This window comes from Rhinolophus sinicus, chromosome 1 (genome assembly GCF_057876585.1).
Source record: "Rhinolophus sinicus isolate RSI-liver-muscle chromosome 1, RSI-T2T, whole genome shotgun sequence".
Classification (NCBI taxonomy): domain Eukaryota; kingdom Metazoa; phylum Chordata; class Mammalia; order Chiroptera; family Rhinolophidae; genus Rhinolophus; species Rhinolophus sinicus.
In genome coordinates this window covers 60564985-60587383 of record NC_142501.1, presented here as the reverse complement: position 1 = coordinate 60587383, position 22399 = coordinate 60564985, and the positions used below count along the sequence as shown (strand labels likewise).

The 22399-nt window shown below is 34.0% G+C and overlaps 1 pseudogene; it reads left to right on the top strand.

Moving 5' to 3' along the window:
• Window positions 1-18039: 18039 nt before the first annotated feature.
• Window positions 18040-22399, top strand: part of LOC109452922 (ethanolamine-phosphate phospho-lyase pseudogene) — a 55436-nt pseudogene continuing 51076 nt past the window's right edge.

Sequence of the window (22399 nt, the reverse complement as noted above, 5' to 3'; positions counted from 1 at the left end):
TAAATTATGAGCCAAGAATAATATATCCAGCAAAGATATCTTTTAGATACGAGGAGGAATAAAGACCTTTCCAGATATACAGAAGCTGAGGGAATTTTTAAATACACGACCTGCACTACGAGAAATACTAAAGGAAGCTATTCGACCACCATCAACAGGGACAATTTGTGACAACCAAAACATAAAAAGGGGGAGAGTAAAGGCCTGAACCGGAATATGGGAATGGAGAAAGTAAGTGTGCTGAGGAAAATGGAATACTCTAAATATCAAACTTTCTTTTACATAAAGTTAAGGGTAACCACTCAAAAAAAAAAACAACAAAAAATCCAGAACTGAAATATATACTGTAATAAAAGAAGAAACAGAGGGAAACATCATAGAATGCCACCACACAGAAATAATAGACAACAAAAAGGCAAAGAAATGATGGAGACACAGCTTTACCAGAAAACTAAAGACAGAATGACGGGAAATCCTCACATATCAATAATCACCCTAAAAGTAAAATGACTGAACTCACCAATAAAAAGGCACAGAGTAGCAGATTGGATCAAAAAACTAAACCCAACCATATGCTGTCTCCAAGAGACACATCTCAGCTACAAGGACAAGCATAGACTCAAAGTGAAAGGGTGGAAATTGACACTCCATGCAAATGCTACCCAGAGAAAATCAAGTGTAGCCATAATGATATCAGATGAAACAGACTTCAGGGTGAAAAAGATAACAAGAGACAAAAATGAACATTTCATAATGGTAAAGGGGACTATACAACAAGAAGACATAACAGTCATCAATATTTATGCCCCCAATCAGGAAGCTCCGAAGTACACCAAGCAACTACTAACAGAACTAAAGGGAGAAATTGAGCAAAACACAATTATACTAGGGGACTTAAATACATCATTGACAGCTATGGATAGATCATCCAAACAGAAAATAAATAATGAAATAGCAGCCCTAAATGACACATTATATGAAATGGACATAATTGACATATATAGAGCACTTCATCCTAAAACATCGGACTATACATTCTTTTCTAGTGTACATGGAACATTCTCAAGGATAGACCCCATATTGGGACATAAAATAAGCCTCAGCAAATTTAAGAAGATTGAAAATTCAGAGGTTCTAAAATGTGTTGGTGTGGCTGTGTTCATCCTGGAGACTTAAGGGTGGACTCTAGGAAAGAAACTGTTGCCTCGTATTTCCAACTTCTACAGACCGCCTACATTTCTTAGCTCATGGCCTTTTCTGTCTTCAAAATCAGTAGGATAATATCTTTAAACTTCTCTCTCTCTGTCTCTCTGTCTCTCTGTCTCTGTCTCTCTCTGTCTCTGACTCTCTCTCTCTCTCTCTCCTTCTCTCACCTTTGTGTCCACTATCATATCTCATTCTGCAACTCTCACCTTCTTGCTTCCATCTCCTAAAAACTCACGCAATTACTTCGGGCTACCCAATGATCCAGGATAAACTCCCTATCTCAAAAGTATTAACTTAATCACGTCCTCAAAGTCCCTTTGTCATATAAGTAGATATTCACAAGTTTGGGAATTAGGACATGGATATCTTTGTGGGAGGAGGAATTATTCTGTCTAATGCAGATGGTATAATTCCTTTCCCGGAGGTCATTGATATAGTGGATTACACAAACGGATTTCAATTTTCAAATTGATTTTCATTGATTTTCAAAAGGTTGAACTGGCCTTGTATGCCTAGGATAAATCTCACTTGGTCAGTTTGTGTAACTCTTTACAATTGATTGGGTTCTATTTGCATATATATATATATATATATATTTATTAATAAATATATATATATTTATTTTTTTTTTTTCTATTTTGCAAAGGCTTCCTTTCACACTGGAAAAAGTGGAGTTTGGTATTAAGTAAACTGGAGGCCTCTGACAGTAAAATGATTAGAAAGCAATTTGCTCAGATTTTTTTTATTATTAAAATTTATTGGGGTGACAATGGTTAGTAAAATTACACAGGTTTCAAGTGTACAATTCTGTAATACATCATCTATATATCATCTTGTGTGTAAATATTTGGTTGAGGGTTTTTAAGTCTAAGTTCACTAGAGTTATTGGACTATGCTCTGTGTGAGTTGTCTTGGTCTGGTTTTGATATCAGGATAATAATGCCTCATAAAATATACTGGAAAGTGTTTCCTACTTTTCTATTTTTTAAGATATTGTGAAGAATTGGCATTAATTCTTTTAAAGGTCAGTTGAAATCTCCAGTGATACCAAGTTCAAATTACAAAATCAAAGCTTTTGATCGTTATAGGCTGCTCAAGTTTTTAATTAGTCTTGCTTGAAGTTTGGTGGTGTGTGGTTTTTGAGGAATTTGTCTGGTATTTTGGAGGAGGTTTTTTTTGTTTTGTTTTGTTTTGTTTGTTTTTAGTTTCACCTGTACAAAAAAATGTAATAGTTAGACATTTATTATTTATATCCTTCACAAAATGATAACCTCCTCCCCCAATCTACTATAACTCTTACATCGCATACCACCATTACATTTCCACTGTCTCTATTCCTAATGCTGTATTCCACTTCTTGTAACTATATATAAAATTATAGTTGACATTCATTATTGTTCAGCTTTAGTTTCAGGTGTACAGTGCAGTGATCAGGCATCAACATCATCCCTGAGGTGGTCTCCCTAATAAGACAAGTGTCCATTGGATACCCTACAAAATCTTTACGACATTATTGATTACATTCCCCAAATTGACTTTCGTATCTCTGTGGCAATCTTGTGGTTACCGATTGTGCTTTCTAATCCTCTCAACTTCTCCCTTATCCCCACCCTCTCCTCCCATCTAGCAACCCTTAATTTTTCCTCTATGTCTCTGAGACTGTTTCTGATTAGTTCGCTCATTTATTCTTTTCTTTAGATTCCACATATAAGTGAGATCATATGTTATTTGTCTTTCTCTGTCTGACTTATTTTACTTAGCATAATGTTCTCTAGGTCCACTCATATTGTTGCAAATGGTAAGATTTCATTCTTTTTGATGGCTGTGTAATACTCCATTGTATAAATGTACCACAGTTTCTTAATCCAATCATCTACCGATGGGCATTTCGGTTGTTTCCATGTTGGCTATTGTGTATAGTGCTGCAATAAACATAGGGTGCATAAATTTTTTCGAATTAGTGTTTTGGATTTCTCCAGATAGTTACCTAGGAGTGGAATTGCTGGGTCATAAGGTAGTTACATTTTTTTTTGAGATACCTCCATACTGTTTTCCATAGTGCCTGCACCAATCTGCAATCCCACGAACAGTGCATAAGGGTTCCCTTTTTTCCACATCCTCACCAGCACTTGTGTTTGTTGATTTATTGATGATAGCCATTTTGACTGGTGGTATCTTATGGTTTTTATTTGCATTTCTCTAATGATTATTGAGGTTGAGAATTTTTTCATATGTCTGTTTGCCATCCGTATGTCCTCTTTAGAAAAATGTCCCTTCATGTCCTCTGCCCATTTTTTAATTGGGTTGTTTGTCTTTTTGGAGTTGAGTGAGTTCTTTATAAATTTTGGATATTAATCCCTCATTTGATATATCAATAGCAAATATCTTCTCCCTTTCACTAGGATCCCGTTTTGTTTTATTGATGGTTTCCTTTGCTGTGAAAAAATGTAGTTTGATGTAATCCGACATGTTTATTTTTTCTCTTACTCCCCTTGTCCAAGGGGATATATCAGTAAAACTCTTACTCTGGGTAATGTCTGTAAACTGTCTTCCTGTATTTTCTTCTAGGAGTTCTATGGTTTCAAATCTTACATTTAAGTCTTTAATCCATTTTGAATTTAGTCTTGTATATGGTGTAAGGAGGTGGTCCAGCTTCATTTTTTGCATGTGTCTGTCCAAGTTTCACAGCACTGTTTATTGAATAGACTGTCTTTACCCCACCGTAAATTCTTGCTTCCATTGTCATAGATTAAATGACCATATAGGAATGGATTTATTTGGGGCTGTCTATTCTTTTCCATTGATCTATGTGTCTGTTTTTATGCCAGCACCATGCTGTTTTGATTACTGTAGTCTTGTAGTATAACTTGATGTCAGGTATCATTATACCTCCCACTTTGTTCTATTTCTCAAGATTGCTGAGGCTATACAGGATCTTTTACAGTTCCATATAAATTTTAGGATTATATGTTCTATTTTTATGAAAAATGTCCTTGGTAGTTTAATAGGAATTGTGTTGAATCGGTATATTGCCTTAGGCAGTATGGATATTTTAACAACATTAATTCTTCCTATCCATGAGCATGGTATGAGTTTCCATCTATTTGTATCTTCTTTAATTTCTCTCTTCAGTGTCTTATAATTTTCTGAGTACAGATCTTTTACTTCTTTGGTTAAATTTCTTCCTAGATATTTTATAGTCTTTGAAGCAATTGTAAATGGGATTGTTTTCTTAATTTCTCCTTCTGATATTTTATTATTGGTATATACAAATGTAACTGATTTCTGAATATTAATTTTGTATGCTGCTACTTTACTAAATTATCAGTTCTAATAGTTTTTTCGTGGAATCTTTAAGATCTCTATATATAGTATCATGTCATCTGCATATAATGACAATTTTACTTCCTCCTTATCAATTTGGATGCCTTTTATTTCTTTTTCTTCTCTGATTGCTGTGGCTAGAACTTCCAGAACTATGTTGAATAGACGTGGAGAAAGTGGGCATATTTACCTTATTCCTGATCTTAAGGGGAATGGTTTTAGCTTTTCCCCATTGAGTATGATGTTAGCTGTGGGTTTATCATATATGTCCTTTATTATGTTGCAATATGGACCCTCTATTCCCACTTTCTTAAGAGTTTTTATCATAAATGGCTGCTGGATTTTGTCAAATAGATGCTTTTTCTGCATCTATCGATATGATCATGTGATTTTTATTTTTCATTTTGTTAATGTGGTGTATCACATTGATAGATTTGCAGATGTTGAACCACCCTTGCATACCAGGAATGAATCCTACTTGATCATGGTGTATGATGTTTTTCATGTATTGCTGAATTCTGTTCATTAATATTTTGTTGAGGATTTTTGCATCTATGTTTATTAGGGATATTGACCTGCAGTTTTCTTTTTTTGTAATGTCTTTGTCTCATTTTGGGATTGGGGTGATAGTGACCTTGTAAAAAGGGTTTGGAAGCTTTCCTTCCTTCTGGATTTCTTGGACTAGTTTGAGGAGAGTAAGCGATAATTCTTTTTTGAATGTTTGTAAAATTCACCTGTAAAGCCATCTGGTATAGGGCTTTTGTTTGTTGGGAGCTTATTGATTACTGATTCAATTTCCCTGGTAGTAATCAGTCTATTCAGGTTTTCCATTTCTTCTTGAGTTAGCCTTGGAAGGTTGTAGAAAATTGTTCTAGAAAATTGTAGAAACTTCTAGAAAATTGTCCATTTCATCCAGATTGTCTAATTTGTTGGCATATAGTTGCTTATAGTAGTTTCTTAAAATTTTTTGTATTTCTGTGTTGCCCATTGTCACTTCTCTTTCATTTCTGATTTTACTAATTTGGGTCCTCTTGGGAGAGTTTTTAAATTATGAATTTAATTTACTTAATAGTTTTAGGTTAAGCAAAATCATTTATTTGTCGTTAGTGAGTTATAGTTTGTTTTTTTTTTCAGGAATTGATCAATTTCATCTATATTTTCAAATTTATATAGAGAGAGCTGTTTTCATTATCCCCTTGGAATTTTTTTGATGACCGCAGATTCTCCAGAGATATACCTCATTTCATTCCTAATATTTGTGCTTTGTGTCTTCCCTCCTTTTTAAACTTGTTTTGCAAGAAGTTTGTCAATTTCATTGATCTTCTAAAAAAATCAGCCTTTGTCTCTTTGACTTTTTTGTCTATTATTTTAATGTTCTCCATTTCACTGATTTCTGTTGCTTGTTATTTCCTTCCTTCTGCTTCCAATCTTCTCAAACTCCTCCAAAAATTGAACAATAGGGGACACTTCCAAATTTATTTTATGAGGTTAACATTACCTGATACCAACAGGGGCACTGTAACGGGAAAAAATAAAACTAACAAAACAAAACTACAGTCCAATAGCTTTGCTCAACATAGATACAAAAATCCTCAACAAAATACTAGCAAACTGAATTCAGCAACACTTAAATATGATTGTACCTCGTGATCAAGTGAGATTTATCCCTGGGATGCAAGAATGGTTCAAATGACAGAAATCAATAAATGTAATACATCACATTAACAGACTGAAGCACAAAATTATACGATAATTTCTATAGATGCAGAAAAAGCATCTGACAAAATTCAACATCCTTTCATGATAACAGTCCCCAATACATTGGGAGTAACATAGTTCAGCATAATAAAGGTCTTACATGAGAAGTCCGCAGCTAACATCATAATCATGATGAAAAGCTGAAAGCTTGTAATGACGAGCGGGGAAAAGAAGGAGGAGGAACATACTAGAGAGGGGCTAATGAATTTATTTATTTAGTATCTAATCTATTTATTTAGCAATAGGCAATAGCAAAAGACAAAGGCAATTAATAGAATATGATAATGTCAGAAAGTATAGGTGGTTAAGACTAAACTATATACATTGATAACAATGTCATGTCAAAGGAGTGCACATACATATAAGTTTAAGAGATCCCAACATATGTTTACTATTGATCAAAAATCACTGGGCTTAATACACAAATAACATCAGTGAGGGCTATCCAAAAACAGTAATAAATTCTATAGGCTAGTAACTATTATACTAGATGTCAAAAGCTCACCAAACCAGGGGAGAAATACACTGGAAAAGTCATAAATCAAAACCTTGCCAAGTCTGTAGCTGAGAGAAACTCAGGTGTCTCCCACACTGCTGCTTGTTAGTTCCCAAGAATGCTGCTGCTGTTGTCTTTGCTGTTGTTTGTTGTTGTTGTTGTTGTTGTTGTTGTTAGAAGTCAAGGTGTCTTCTGACGCTTTAAGCTAGAAGCTGCATACAAGTTTTCAAGGTGTTAATCTGAAGAATGTTGTTGTTGACGTTGTTGTTGCTGTTAGAAGTTAAGATGTCTTCTGATGTTGTAAGCTGCAAGCTGCATGCAAGTTTTCTAGATGCTAACAAGTTCTCAAGAAGGCTAACCATGGGGAACAACACCGCAGAGGTCAAGAACCAGCCAGCCCTCACCAGATTCACGGCTGAAAGTCATGACATCCCCTGGTGGTGTAAGCTGCATGTTGCTGGAAGTCTTCAAAATGTTACAGTGATGAGAAATCACCAATGACAAATGACCAAATGACAAAATAATATTAATTATTACACTGCAACTGAGGTCTGTCTTATATATTTTTTCAGATGTACCTTAGAGCCAAGTTACTTTGTTCTTGCCTCCCGATCCGGGAATAGCCAGTTCCGGGAGGGTCCAACAGTTACTGATATAAATGTTGTCCATCCGTCCAAAGGGTCAATTTAAGCAATACCTGCTGTCCTTGTTTGGGATCCTCAGCCCAGTTCTTTCAAAGTCTGGCAATGTGCCTGTCATATTGTCCTGATATAACTTAGCTACTTTTTCACTTTATCTGTTGATGTGGACGAAATAGACAGAACAAAGAGGGAATTCTCTCAACCCCTGATGAAGAATTTCTTTAACCCTAAGCTAACCATCACCTCACAACACAGACAGAACAACAAGCATCATCTCATACTACTCTCCCCTACTTGAGAGAATGAGACCAAACAGAAAAACAACCTCATCTCATGTCTCTCCTGCTCAGGAGAATGAGACCCAAAAAACAACATCATCTCATATCTCCCCTGCTCGGGAGAATGAGACCAAAGGGGGAATTTACTCAACCCCTGATCACAGCACAGAAATCCCCTCACATGAAGGAACAGATAAAAGCTAATAGACAAAAGCTCACATAAACCAATGAAGGCAAATTTTCCTCAATATCTACCCTACAATCTGCCTCAAAATTTGTATTCATTGGTAATCACATGTAGTCTTTTATATGAGAGAAAAAAGAGTCAACAGACGAAACTTAACCATCACCTCCAATGCGGTCTCTCATGTGAGGGAAAAAAGAAACAGATAAAAGCTAATCATCACCACACATGCAGTCTCTCATATGAGTGAACAAAAAGCAAACCAAAAAGCTAACCATCACCTCACATGGAGTCTCTCATGTGAGGGAACAAAAAGCAAACCGACAAAAGCTCACATTAACCCATGAAGACAAACGTTCCTTAACATCTACCCTACAAAGCTTTTCCTCTAAGATAAACAAGAGAAGGACACCAACTTGCCACTTCTATTCAGCATAATACTGAAAGAACTATGAAGATAAATCAGGTAAGAAAAAAGAAATTGAAAGGTATCCAAATTGGAAAGGAAGAAGTAAAATTATCTCTCTTTAGGTCTCAGCCTATTTGTATAGGCTGTGGATCCAATGACAGTTTGATTTTCTGGCTTTTGTAGCTTTTTCTGTTCTGTTTTGTTTTGTTTTGTTTTTAACTGCTTCATTTATTTGGTACCATTGTGGCTTCCACCAGTTCTTTCTGGTGATGCCTGAGTGGCCAGAAGGGATTACTCAAGGTCTGGATACCAGCTGTCGCTCAGTAAGGGAGAAATGTAGTGGGATCCTCCTACCACTTAATACCCCCACCCACACACTCCCACCACCATCTGTCCTGGCATCTCCAAGCAGGAGAGAAGAATCTCTGGTAAGAGGACAAAGAAGCTTTATATATACACAATGGAATACTATTCGGCGGTAAGAAAGGATGATATAGGAACATTTGTGACAACATGGATGGATCTTGAGAGAGTAATGCTGAGCGAAATAAGTCAGACAGAAAAAGCAGAGAACCGTATGATTTCACTGATATGTGGTATATAAACCAAAAACAACTAAAGAACCAGACAAACAAATGAGAAACAAAAACTCATAGACACAGACAATAGTTTAGTGGTTACCAGAGGGTAAGGGGGGCGGGGGGTGGGAGATGAGGGTAAGGGGGATCAAATATATGGTGATGGAAGGAGAACTGACTCTGGGTGGTGAACACACAATGGGATTTATAGATGATGTAATACAGAATTGTACACCTGAAATCTATGTAATTTTACTAACAATTGTCACCCCAATAAATTAATAAAATAAAAAAAATAAAAAAAGAAGCTTTCTAGTCAGTAGTGGAACCATTACGGTAGTGGATCTCTTCTGGTAACACTTGCTACCATTCTTGGTATCTCTTAGAGGTATCTCAAGGCTGATAGGGGAGAGTACATCCCCTGGCTGACTGATTTCTGGTCCAGCTCCCAACCTTTGCCATTACATTGGTATCAGGATGGCCTGCTGTTGTCAGGAGAACACTCGTTACATCAAGGGGAAGCATGAGTCTACCTGAATAACTTCTGCTCCTAGGGGTGGAGGGAAGCAGTCAGGAAACATCAGGTCTGGGTGGTCCTCTTCTGCTAAGTGGGAGTATACAAGACTCCCAGGTCAGAGATCTCAAACCAGCTCACCTTCTGAACACTGGTTGTCTGTTGCGCCTTTTCCAAGAATTATGTAGTTGTACTTAGCAGGGAAGTTTAGGGAAAAACAGGTCTATACCATCTTGTCCAGTCTGGAAGTCTTTAATTTTCATTTACCATTCTCTCCCCTTGTTACTTTGAAATTTTTGTATTGAGTGTCTAGGTGACAATTTTTAAAATTATCTTCATATACACTGGGTAGACACTCAATTTGAAGGCTCATGTTTCTTCACAACAATGGGAGTTTTTCCTTCCATAATTTCTTTGTTAACTTCATCCCATACATTTGACTTATTCTGTTATCCTGGAACTCTTAATACTTGAAAATCGGCCGGCTCTACTGATAATTTATAGTTTTTAAAATGTTTTCCTCTGAGGCTTACATCTTTATCATATTGCTGTATTTCTAGGAATGTTACCTTTATATTAAAGCATTTGTATACATTTTTTTCAATTTAGCAACTGTATTTTTAATCTCTGAGAATACTCTCTTTTCCCCCATTTTTCATAATATTATTATTTTGTTTCTGCAATCAATAGCAATATCTTTTTGAAAAGCTCTAAAAAACAACTAATAGATTTTGTTTTTAAGTTCTTTTTGGAACCTTGAATTATGTCTGATTTTTTTCATGATTTAATTTTTTTGTTTATTTTGTTTTCTTAGTCTTTCATTTTTACTCTGTTGCTGTTTTGAATCTCCTCTGATAATGTGTAATACTTGGCTATTTACCGTGAAGCTTGCTAATTGTTACCTTGATATGTGAGAGGCTTTTCTGCCATTAACAGTGGGTTAGGTTTGTTGTCTACTGATATGATTGTTTTATTGCTGAAATAATGAGAACAATAGCAACTCTTCACAGGTTTGCTCAATTTTTCAGAGACTATTTCTATCATTTTTTCTCCTGGGGCTGAATGCTAGACTGCATGGTATTTTTCACTTAAAGAGTGGATGAAAAGGTACAGGTGTTTTCTTTATTAAACTTCAATCAATTTCTCATTTTCAGCACCCCTTCTCTCCTTGGCCCTACAACAAACTACCAAAGAGAAGCCTAGATCCTTTATTGAGTTTGGCCAGCCAATCTACATTCATGACATACTGGCATCTTTCTCGCTGCTTCATCCATTAGCATTCTCCAGAGTCCAGCCACAGAAAATTTTTAAAACTCTCACCCACTTATGAAGACTCCCTCATTTCTCTTTGCCATTGTTGTTCTAGTTCTATTATTTCTATAGTGCAGTTGAGGGGTAATGGGATGTAAATATTTGTGTTAAGTCTTCCATCTTAAGTTGCAAGTTTATACATATATGTAAGTGCTAAATTACATTTGTTATAAAGATACATTTGCCAACAGAGAACCTCTCTTGAGCATAATATTTACCAATAATTTCTAAAAAAGAGAACAAAAATGCTGTTATACGAGTATTATTCTTTCCATGACAACCAAATTACAATAACAATTTCCCTAAAGGGTTAAAAAGGGAAAGTACATGCTGGATTCTCTTAAATTGCTGTAGATATTACAATACTTTTAAAAAACCTCCTTGTGATCTATCTTGCATCAATACAGAATAAAATATTCTAGAATTTTTGAACATTGCTTCTTTACCTGATTTATTAGGGTACTTACACATTTGTTATAGAAAAGAAACTGAAACATGTGAAAGAGTGTCACATTCAATAACTTAAATATTTGCTTGAATACCATACCTATCTACATGTGAAGATTTATGAGTTAGAATTATATTTATATGTATATATTTTAAAACTAGATCCAGAATGTTTCTATTTTACCTGTCATTGACTAGAAGTGTGATTCAGAGAAGTTATTTTATTTCCCTGGGTTCAATTTTCCACCTGAGAAAAGAGGGGATTTCACTAGATAAATGTGTATTTTTCTTAGGATTTTGTATTTTATAAAGTTTATATTTTGGTCTGTATATGCAGCTTATGTTGGAAACATCAGCAGCTGAGGAATTTGTAGATTTTTAGAACAAATAGTCCTAAAATTTATATGGAACCATAAAAGACCCCGAATAGCCATGACAATCAAGAGAAATAAGAACAAAGTGGGAGGTATCACAATACCTGACATCAAATCATACTATAAGTCTATAGTAATCAAAACAGCACGGTACTGGCATAAAAACAGATGCATAAATCAATGGAACAGAATAAAGAGCCCAGAAATAAATCCATGCCTATGTGGTCATTTAATCTATGACAAACTAAGCAAGAATTTACACTGGGGTAAAGACAGTCTATTTACTAAATGGAAAAACTGGACAGATATATGCAAAAAAAAAAAAAAAAAAAAAGAAACTGGACCACCTTCTTAGACCACATACAAGAACAAACTTAAAATAAATTAAAGACTTAAATGTAAGACCACAAACCAGAAAACTCCTAGAAGAAAATATAGAAAGTAAACTCACAGACATTACCCTTAGCAATATTTTTACTGATATATCCCCTCAGGCAAAGGAAACAAAAGAAACAATAAACATATGGGACTACATCAAACTAAAGTTTTTTCACAGCAAAGAAAACCATCAACAAAACAAAAAGACATTCTACTGAATGGGAGAAGATAATTGCCAATGATTCATCTGATAAGGGATTAATATCCAAAATTTATTAAAAAAAAACCTCATAGAACTCAACACCAAAAAAACAAACAACCCAATTTAAAAATGGGCAGAAGACATGAAAAGACATTTCTCTAAAAAGAATATACAGATGGCCAATAAATCCATGAAAAAATGCTCAACATCACTAATCATTAGAGAAATGCAAATAAAAACCACAATGAGATATCACCTCATTTCTGTCAGAATGGCTGTCATCAATAAATCAACAAACAATTAGTGTTGGAGGATGTGGAAAAAAGGGAACCCTTATGTGCTCTGTTGGTGGAATTGCCAATTGGTGCAGCCACTGTGAAAAACAGTATGGAGTTTCCTCAAATAAATTAAAAATAGAACTATCTTATGACCCAGCAATTCCACTCCTGGGTATTTAATCCAAAGAACTCTAAAACACTAATTCAAATCCTAATGTTTATTGCAGTGATATTCACAATAGCTGAGATATGGAAAGAAAGAGCCGAAATGCCCATCAATATACGATTGGATAAAGAAAATGTGGTACGTTTATGCAATGGAATATTACTCTGCCATAAAAAAGAATGAAATCTTACCATTTGCAACAAAATGGATGGACCTAGAGAATATTGTGCTAAGGGAAATAAGTCAGACGGAGAAAAGACAACTACCATATGATCTCACTTATATGTGGAATCTAAAGAACAGAACAAATGAGCAGAATAAAAAACAGAATAAACAGAAATAGACTCAGAGATACAGAGAAAAAAACTGATGGTTGCTAGATGGGACGGGGTGTTGAGTGATGGGGATAAGGTGAAGGGATTAGGAAGTACAAATTGACAGTCACAAAACAGCCATGGGGATGTGAAATACAGTATGGGGAATATAATCAATAATGCTGTAAAGATTATGTAGCGTGCCAGATGGTACTGGACTTATCAGGGGGATCACTTCATAGACTGTGTAGATACCTGAGCACTGCACTGTACACCTGAAGCTGAAGTAGAATAATATTGAATGTCAACTATATGTATACACACATTCATATAATATAGTCACAGGGTGTAAAGTACAGTATAGCAAATATAGTCAATGGTATTGTAACAGCTATATATGATGTTAGAGGGGTAATAGACTTGGGGGGTTATCACTTTGTGAGGGGTGTAAATGTCTAATCATTATGTTGTTTTGTTCATCTGAAACTAATATAAAAAATGGAATTAAAAAAATAATTTCTAGTTTTAGCATTCTACCTTATTTGCTAATATTTAAACATCAATGAAATATTTTGGCCATTCTGGAAAGTTATTAAAATATTATTCAACTATTTAATTAACTTCAATAAATGTTATTGAGTTTTTATTTCTGTCAAGGCACTTAACTTATTTTACCAACTGAGCTAAATACAGTTTAGAGACCAATATATTGATCAAATAAACATTGGAAACACACATATTAAGAAGATACATACATGTGATGAAATCATTTTGAAATTTATATACAAGGAAATATTAAAATTAGTGTATTTATTTTGCAGGATTACATGTGATAGTTACTTTACAGTACCTTCTACATATCCATTTTTATTTTTTTCTTTCTAATTAAAATCTGATATTTTTAGAATGCTAATGTACCATGCAAAAATTATTCAGCCTTCTAGACTCCCATAAAGTTAAATTTGTATAACGGATCCATATATGACCAATTATATATGTTATATAGCACTTCCTGGGTAGCACTTCCAAAAAGCTGTTTATATTCTAAAAAAAAAAAAAAGTATCAAACTTGACTAGTACTCTTCATTTGCTCTTCAATTTCAGGAGAATATGTGTAACAGCCATCTTTCAAGCATAGACAACAAGCAACATAGTAAGCATATCAGAAAAGAAAGATAAAACCACCTTTGGAAACTTATTATATCAGAGAAGTATCTATACCAATTCTCCTTTATGTCTGAGGTTTCCTGATCTATAAGAAAAATGGATCTCCATTTAGATAAGTCTCTGTAGGTGTATCACCATATGTGAAGCTGAGCATTCTAATTTTGCAGTTTCTTCATTTTCCAATTAAATAAACATTTGCTGACTTAATAACATATGAATAGTATAATGTAATATTAAAATCATCTGTTTTTATTGTTAATAAGGGCAGTCAGATGATACATCTGTCATGCAAATTCAAGTAACAGCATATTTTAAACCTTCTCAGGAGGTATTATTTCTTGCTAGGAGGTAGTATTTCTAAATATAGTTAACAGTATTACCAAATTAGTTAAATTCACAGACAGCTTTAAAAAAAAGAAAGCTAGACATCTGATCACCATAGAACTTGACCTGAAGGATAAAGAGTAATTCATTAGGTGGTCTAAATATGGCATAATATATAAAGCACAAGGATCAACATGTCCAAATATACAGAAACATAGAATTGCATAATGTGTTTAAAGAATGTCAAATAATTCAATAACTGTCTTTCCTGGTAATCTATAAACTCTGAGGACAGTGGAGTTCATCTGTAGCACTTAGAACTGTGCCTGCTACATAGTTAACACCCCAAAATATTTATGAAGTAAATAAGTAGATAAATGCTTTTATGAAAAATCCCACATGGTTTAGTGGTGGTAGGGATGCAAAAGACAGGGAGTATATTCATTCTTGTTTATTGGTTACTTTTTCCCCCTAATTTTTTCTTTCACAACCAGGTTCTTAGTATTTAATAGCATGGAAATAATTATGTTGGGAAGGCTATCTTTCTGTGAAAGCTAAAACTATATGTCTACATACATTCAACATTAATGAATGGGTACAATTTATAGGCGTTTGCTAAACATTTAATATTGACCATGTTAGGCATTATATAATTTGGAAAACAAATGTCAGATAACAGGTTAATTCACTAAATTAATTACATGAGTAAGATTTCAGTATTCTACATGACGTCTTAATAATTTGGGTGTACTAGTAATAAAAGATAAAAAATTTGAAATATTACAAGGAGAAGTTGCTTAATGAAGTTATATTTGAGAAATATATGACTAGTACATGGCAGATGAATTATTTAAAACAAATAATTTAGAGGTTTGACTTTTTTAATTTATAAAAATATTTCCTGCAAGATAATATATATTCTTAAAAATTAAATCTCTGTCTAGCCAATCTCCATTTCATCCTGAATTATAGCTTACTTTTACATAAAGCCATAAAAATTGCATTCTTCCAATTTCTGTTGGTAATCAACTGTGACATTAAATGGCATAAATCTTTGTTCAATTCATTTCCTGCTTCTTCAAAGAAATAAAAATAAAGTACATCTAAAAATGGTGATTATAGTAAGCACTAGAGATTCTAACTTTTTTGCTAAGTTCTTGAAAGTTTCAATTTAGATTTAAACATTTCCTGTCATTCATCTGTAGCAACAGAAGAAAACTTGCTTTATTCTTAAACTAAAGATGACAGCTTAAAACTTAAACTTTTTTACAATTTCAGATCAGTTTAAAAACATCACTCTTTAAAAAACATAGTCCTGTGTTTTCTAGTTCAAACCTCAGGCAAAGATAGTAAACATAACAGCCTAGTGTAAGGGTACTGAGCAACCAGAGCAGATGTGTCCAGCACCTGAAACTGACTCATTCTGTTGCATTGGGTGCATTTCTAGACCAATCTATACCTAAAGTTTCTTATGAGAGTTAAATTATCGGTAATATCCATGATGGGGAGATGATCTGTAGATTTGTGATTTAATTTACAGATAATTTTTGAATTTGAAAGATTTTTAAAATTACAGAGTAGTTTTTTTAAGAAGAAAAATTTCAAGCACATGAAATTAGATAAAGGAGTATAATTAAATCCCCCCAAAATCAAATGTTCAAATATTATCAATATTTCTCTTGCTCCATTTATTGTCATTAAATTTATTTACTAAAATGTTAAGAGAAATCTCAGACTTCATATAATTTTATTTTTATATACTTCAGTTTGCATTTTTAAAATATAGACATTTATTACTAAACGATTCTACTCATATAACATGTAACAAAAACAAATCTTTGTAATCATCAAACACTTGGCTTATTCTAGGAAACTCACTAAAAAAGAAAAAAAAAAGAAAAAAACATAACTGATGCTAAGAAAGAAAGGACAAAAAATGAAATTTTAAAATGCTCAATTAAATCCGCAAAAGGCAGAAGAGTGGAATACAAAATAAGAACATCTATGAACCTAAAAATAGAATGTCAAAATATGTAAGGCAAAAACAGAGAGAAAGGCACAAAGAAATAGGTGAATCCACTAATGTACTTTAAAACTTCAACACTTCTCTCTCAGAAATGAACAGATTCAGAAGGCAGGAAATCAGTAAGAACATAGTGAAACTCAAAAATACAATCAATCAACTGGAAATTATTGACATCTATGGACTACATCATCCAACAACAACAGAGTTGACATTCTTCTAAAGCTCACATGGAACATTCACCAAGATAGATCACATTCTGGGCCATAAAACAAACCTTGACAAATTTGAAAGAATGAAATTCATACAATGTCATGCTCTCAGACCACCATGGAATTAAACAAGAAATCAATAACAGAAAGATAACTGGAAAATCCTAAATTACATGGAGATTAAACAACATACTTTTATATAATACATGAGCCAAGGAAGAAATTTGAAGAGAAATTTAAAAATATTTTGAACTAAATGAAAATAAAAACACAAACTATCAAAATTTGTGGAATGCAGAGAAAACAGTGTTTAAAAATAAGTTTATAGCATTGAATATACACATACTGGAAAAGGAAAAAATCCAAAATCAATAATGTATGTTTCTATCTTAAGAAACTATTAAAAGAAGAGCAAATTAAATCTAAAGTTAGCAGAAAAAATAAATACTAGAATAATAAGAATTAAAGAAGAAATGAAATTGAAACAGAAAGTCAATAGAGAAAAAACATCAAACTCAAAAGCTGCTTTTTTGAAAAGATCAATAAAATCAATAAATCTTATAACCTGGTTACCTAAAGACAAAAAGATAGAGGACACAGATTTCTAATATTTCAAAAGAAGAAGAAGACATCACTACAGATCCTATCAACATCAAAAAGACAGGAAAGGAATACTATAAAGAACTCTATGCTCAGAAATTTGATTACCTAGAATAAATAGACCAATTTCTTGAAGGATGCAATCTGCAAAAATTCACACAAGAAAAAATACACAACCTCAATAGGCCTATATCTATCAAATAAAGCAAATAATTAACCTTCAAACAGAAAGCTCTAGACCCCGATGGGTTCAAGGCTGAATTTATCAAACATTTAATAAGAAATTATACCGATTCTCTACACTCTCTTCCAGAGGATAGAAACAGAAGAAATTCTTCCTAACTCAGTCTATGAAGCCAGCATTGCCCTAATATCAAAGTCAGAAAAAGGTATTACAAGAATAAAAACTAGAGACCAGTATCGCTCATGAACATAGATGTAAAAATTCTCAACAGAATATTAGCAAGTCAAATCCAAAAATGTTAAAAAAAAATTACATCATGAATAAGTGGGCTTTATCCCAGATACGGTGCCAGTGCAGAGCCTGAAGCTATTCAGCAAAAGTCTTGGAGCACACCAAGGCCAGTCACAACCCTCCTGGGGTCTGTCAGACTCTGATAGTTTTCCAAGAAAGAGAGCAATGAAGACAGGACTTGCTGCTCTTGGAGAAAGAGCCTCCAGGTGTTGGGAGAGTTGGGTGGAGCTGGGTCTCCAGTGACTCAGCAAGGCAGATCTGCAGAGCTCATCGGACCAATCAGATTTAGACTTGGCTGTGTGAGGGCGGGCACAACACAAAAAAGGTGATGCCTGTTTGCCGGCTATAGGAGAGGAAGACCTCACACTGGGAAATAGCGAATGTCCTCCAGCACTCAACCCAGAGCAACACAACTCAGTCTGTTCCCTGTATGTCTCCGAAACCCCCAAGTTATTGTCCCTCCGCTGGAGCCCAAGGTGAGTGCCTTTGAGTGAGAGAGTCTATATGTGGGTCCTTTAAGAGAATGCCTGGGCTTCCCACCATCTTCTGTCCCACCCAGATGGTTGGAATCCCCACTATTTTTCACAGCCAGATGTTGTGGGGGCTCTTCTTCCTGGCACCAGTACTCTGGGCTGTGGAGGCCGGTGTGAGGATGGGGTGTCTTGCTCCTCTGGGGGGATCCTCTGTGGCTGAGGTATCAGTCCTGATTCTCAAGTGCCAAATGAATGTTTGGAATTAGCCAGTTCCACATCCCCACCCCTCCCACCAGTCTCAACTCAGCTTCTTCTTCATATCCTTAGTTATAAAATTTCTGTTCAGCCAAGCTTCAGATGGTTCTTCAGGTTGATTGTTCTATAATTTAGTTGTGATTTTTATTTGTTCATGGAGAGAATCAGGTACAGTGTTTATCTACTCCACCATCTGGGAACTCCTTAAAAATTTTTAATTAGTAAATTTTTTTTAAAACCTCAAAATACCATGATTAAAATGAGTAATTATAAAATAATCTGTTATAGGAGAAATGCCGATTTAGTATGCAAAAATAATTACTGTATCACCTTCCTAATACATTAATCAACCTCTTCGTTATTTAAATATAATTAAAATAAGATCCTCTGATATAATAGCAATAGGAAATTGAATAAAGCCTACTGTTTTTAGAGAAATGCTGATTTCATTTATTTAAATCTTCTCCTTAAAGCGTTTTTCATTAAATTATTAATATTTCTTTTGTATCCTAATTTCCTCCTTTGGATTGGATCCTACAGTCCAGTTCATTCCTGGTAAATTTTATTAGGTTTATCCCACAGTAAATCCTTGTGAATGAAATCAGTATATACTTCAAATGAGGAAAAGAAAAATGAACCTAAAGAAAATTGATCTATACCCTTCAATTGACTTTGAAATAACCACAGAGCATTTTAAAAATCAAATTTAGAACTCTTTATCCTGGTGGGAAACCTAGAAAGAGAATGCTCTTTACACTAAAAGAAAAAAAAAAAAAAAAAGCTGGCTCCAAAGAAACACACAAATTAAAAGCTTCTTATCAATAAAAAAGATCTAATTACTATTGCCAGGACCATCTTTTATGTAACACCTCAACACTCAAGAGAGGATACCATCTGGGTGGATTTCAGTTAGATGGTGAAGGTAACCTAGCAGAAATGTCAGCAATAAAAATTGCTTTCTCAAATCTTTCTGTTAAATACTCTAGCATAAATTAATGCAGAGTTGTTAGGGAAACCATTGGAATTCCTTTGTTAATCCTTGAAAAATTTCATCCTGAAACACACAAATTATTTGAATTCTATTCTGTAATCCAATTTACTACACAACCTTAATTGAACTATAATTTCTGTCTTTTCTGGTAATGTAATTAAATCAGAATGATTCAACTCTATGATGATTGAAGGAGCATGTGGCTTTAGTTCTTTCTTCCTGTTTAAAAGGCAGCTGGTTTGTCAATGAACTGAAATCAGTACACAGGATTGAGGCAGTTAAATAGATCTGCCTTCCAAAAGGAAATGTGTTGTGGAATAAACTGGTTGTCCTTGCAAAATCTTCCTCTAGTATACAAATAGTCTGAGCTATTTCTACCATATGAAGTTCACTGATTTTATTAACAATAAAAAAAATCTCATTTATGGAATTATTCCAGCTTCTTTCCTTCCAGAATCAGAGTTTGAGTTGAAATAATATCAGTAATGGTTTATAAACTCAAGTAAAGATTATAATAGGATTTGTGAACATGCAGGAATGCCTACCAGACAGCATTAGCAATAGTATTCTAACCTAATGCATGTGCATTGAAAGAGTGAGAGAATTTTCCTTTTACTATCCATTTGGGAAAGACATATTTTTCAAGCTTTGACTTCTTAATTTTCTATCTCAAAAAAAAAAAAAAAAAAAAAAAAAAATCACTCCAGTCCTTATTAATATATGTTTTTCAAAAAGATTGACTTTTCCTAAATTGAATTATTGAGCAGGCTGTTATCGAACTTGATAATGGTCCTTAAGGTGTGTTTATCAAGAAGAATAGTCCAAACACAGATTTCAAAATTGATCTCCATATAAAATAATTTACTGTATTTCATAAACTAAAATCGCAGTGGCCTGTCTGCCTGTCTTGGCTTCCTTTACCCTTATTCTGCCATTTCCTTTTCCTTCAAGTTGAGTTTCATCATAGCTTTGGATCAACTGTGTTCTTAGTATATATAAAGGAGATCTTTTCAATAATATTGAGCAGACTTGAAAAACAAAGTAAAAATCAACATAAGTCATCTCTTAGTACTAAAGCTCAGCTTCTGCCCTGCCCCTACATTGTACTTCAAAGTCTGGGAGGCAGGGTCCATAATTACCAGGCCTCCTCACAAAAGCCCCACCCTGAAAACCCCCATCTGTGGTCTGGCGTGCCACTCACTGCTTCATTTCTCCCTAGAATTATATGCTCCAGGCACTGTACATCTCTGGTTAACCCAGGCTTCTTTGTCTTTTTTGTGCTATTTTGCTTCTAGGACGTCTACCCTGTTCCTTATTATTAAACCCTAACACAATGACTGCAAGTATGAATCACCAAATCATCTGTCACATCACTCTGGATATCAGCAGCCAAACTGAACTTCATACCTGGCTCACCCTAATAAACACCACTATTTTCCCAATATCTGACTCCCCTTTCCTGATTTATGCCATCCCTTACAGAGCTTTCAAGCACATTTCTGGGAAACATTGAATCAAGTGTTTTCATTGAATTTTTCAGATAATTGACTAGCTTTTCAATTTTAATATATAAATCTATTGATGAGAACACGGATGTTATGAACAACCTCTAGAAGGTGTATCAAGGGATAAGTTTCATCCAATATTTATTCAGAACTACTTAACGAGTGCCATCATGTACTCATTACTGGAGTTACACAAGAGATACGACAATGTCCCTGATTTTAGGGAAGTTTGTGAAGTAATTCAGATAATGTGCCAGCAAAATTAATTAACATGATAATTTGGGGATAAATTTTAATATTATGAAGTAACAAACCAGGGAAAGATGAGAGCAACCGCTAAATTGTAGCAGTTTACAAAGGTCCTATTGATGAGTTGGCACTAGCTACCTGCAGGACAATCTAGGAATAGTGTTCAAAGGGTGAGAACAGCAATTGCAACATTTCTGAAGGAAAGATTTTAAAAAGATATATATATATATATATATATATATATATATATATATATATATATATATATATAAAAGTTATATTTCAAAATGAGAAAGCTAACATTGAAATAGATTATTTGATAGAACATAATTCTAGAATGGAGTGTAAGATTATGTTAATATTAAAATATCATTAATGATGCTAAATAACAATTTCCTCGAATAAGAACAAAGAAATTTGGAAGTTCACAGACTCAATCAGAATAATTATTGTTCTCGGGATGATATTCAGACCTCTAAAAGTCCCCGGAAAAACAGTTTATTGCTGTGGTTGTTGTCTTTCCTGTCTGCTTTTTTTTTTTTCCTTCTCTGTTTGCTCTGCAAATAATTTTTTCTCTAGGAAAATGTGCACAACTATTCTGAAGTGTCCGTATCAACTTCCATCTCAGCAATTCCACATTAAATGTTGTACACCTGAGGATAAACATAAATAAAGAGAAAACACTTAATCCACGTCTCTGCTTTACTTGGTCTGAGTAACCACAGAAGTTTAGAGAACGACTTAAGTTTGTGGTGAATACACATGGCTCATAGTCTTTTTATTCTGAACTACCACCTGGGAGCTATTGTACATTCATACTAAATGAACAAGATACACCAATATTGTCTTTTTTTTGTATGATCCCTGTGAGAAATGTTTCATCTAAACTAAACCCTCTGTCACAGGGAAAATAATTCATGATCAGTGATGGCAGCTGGACTATTTAAAAATGTAGATTGCTAACAACAAATTGCCTGTCTTTGATTACAGCTAACTTAAATTTACAAGTAGCATTAAAAGCAGTTATACTAGCTTTAACACTGGGGGTTAGGCAAACAAACCTTAAGTCCAATTCCAATATTTGTCACTTCTATATATCTATATCTATCTATCTATTTATCTATCTATCTATCAACTATCTACCAATTTTCTATCTATTTATCTACGTGTATCTATCATCTATCTATCTACCATCTGGCTATCACCTATCTATTCTATCTATCCGTCTATCTATCTATATTTCACTCTACTGTATATGTTCAATGCT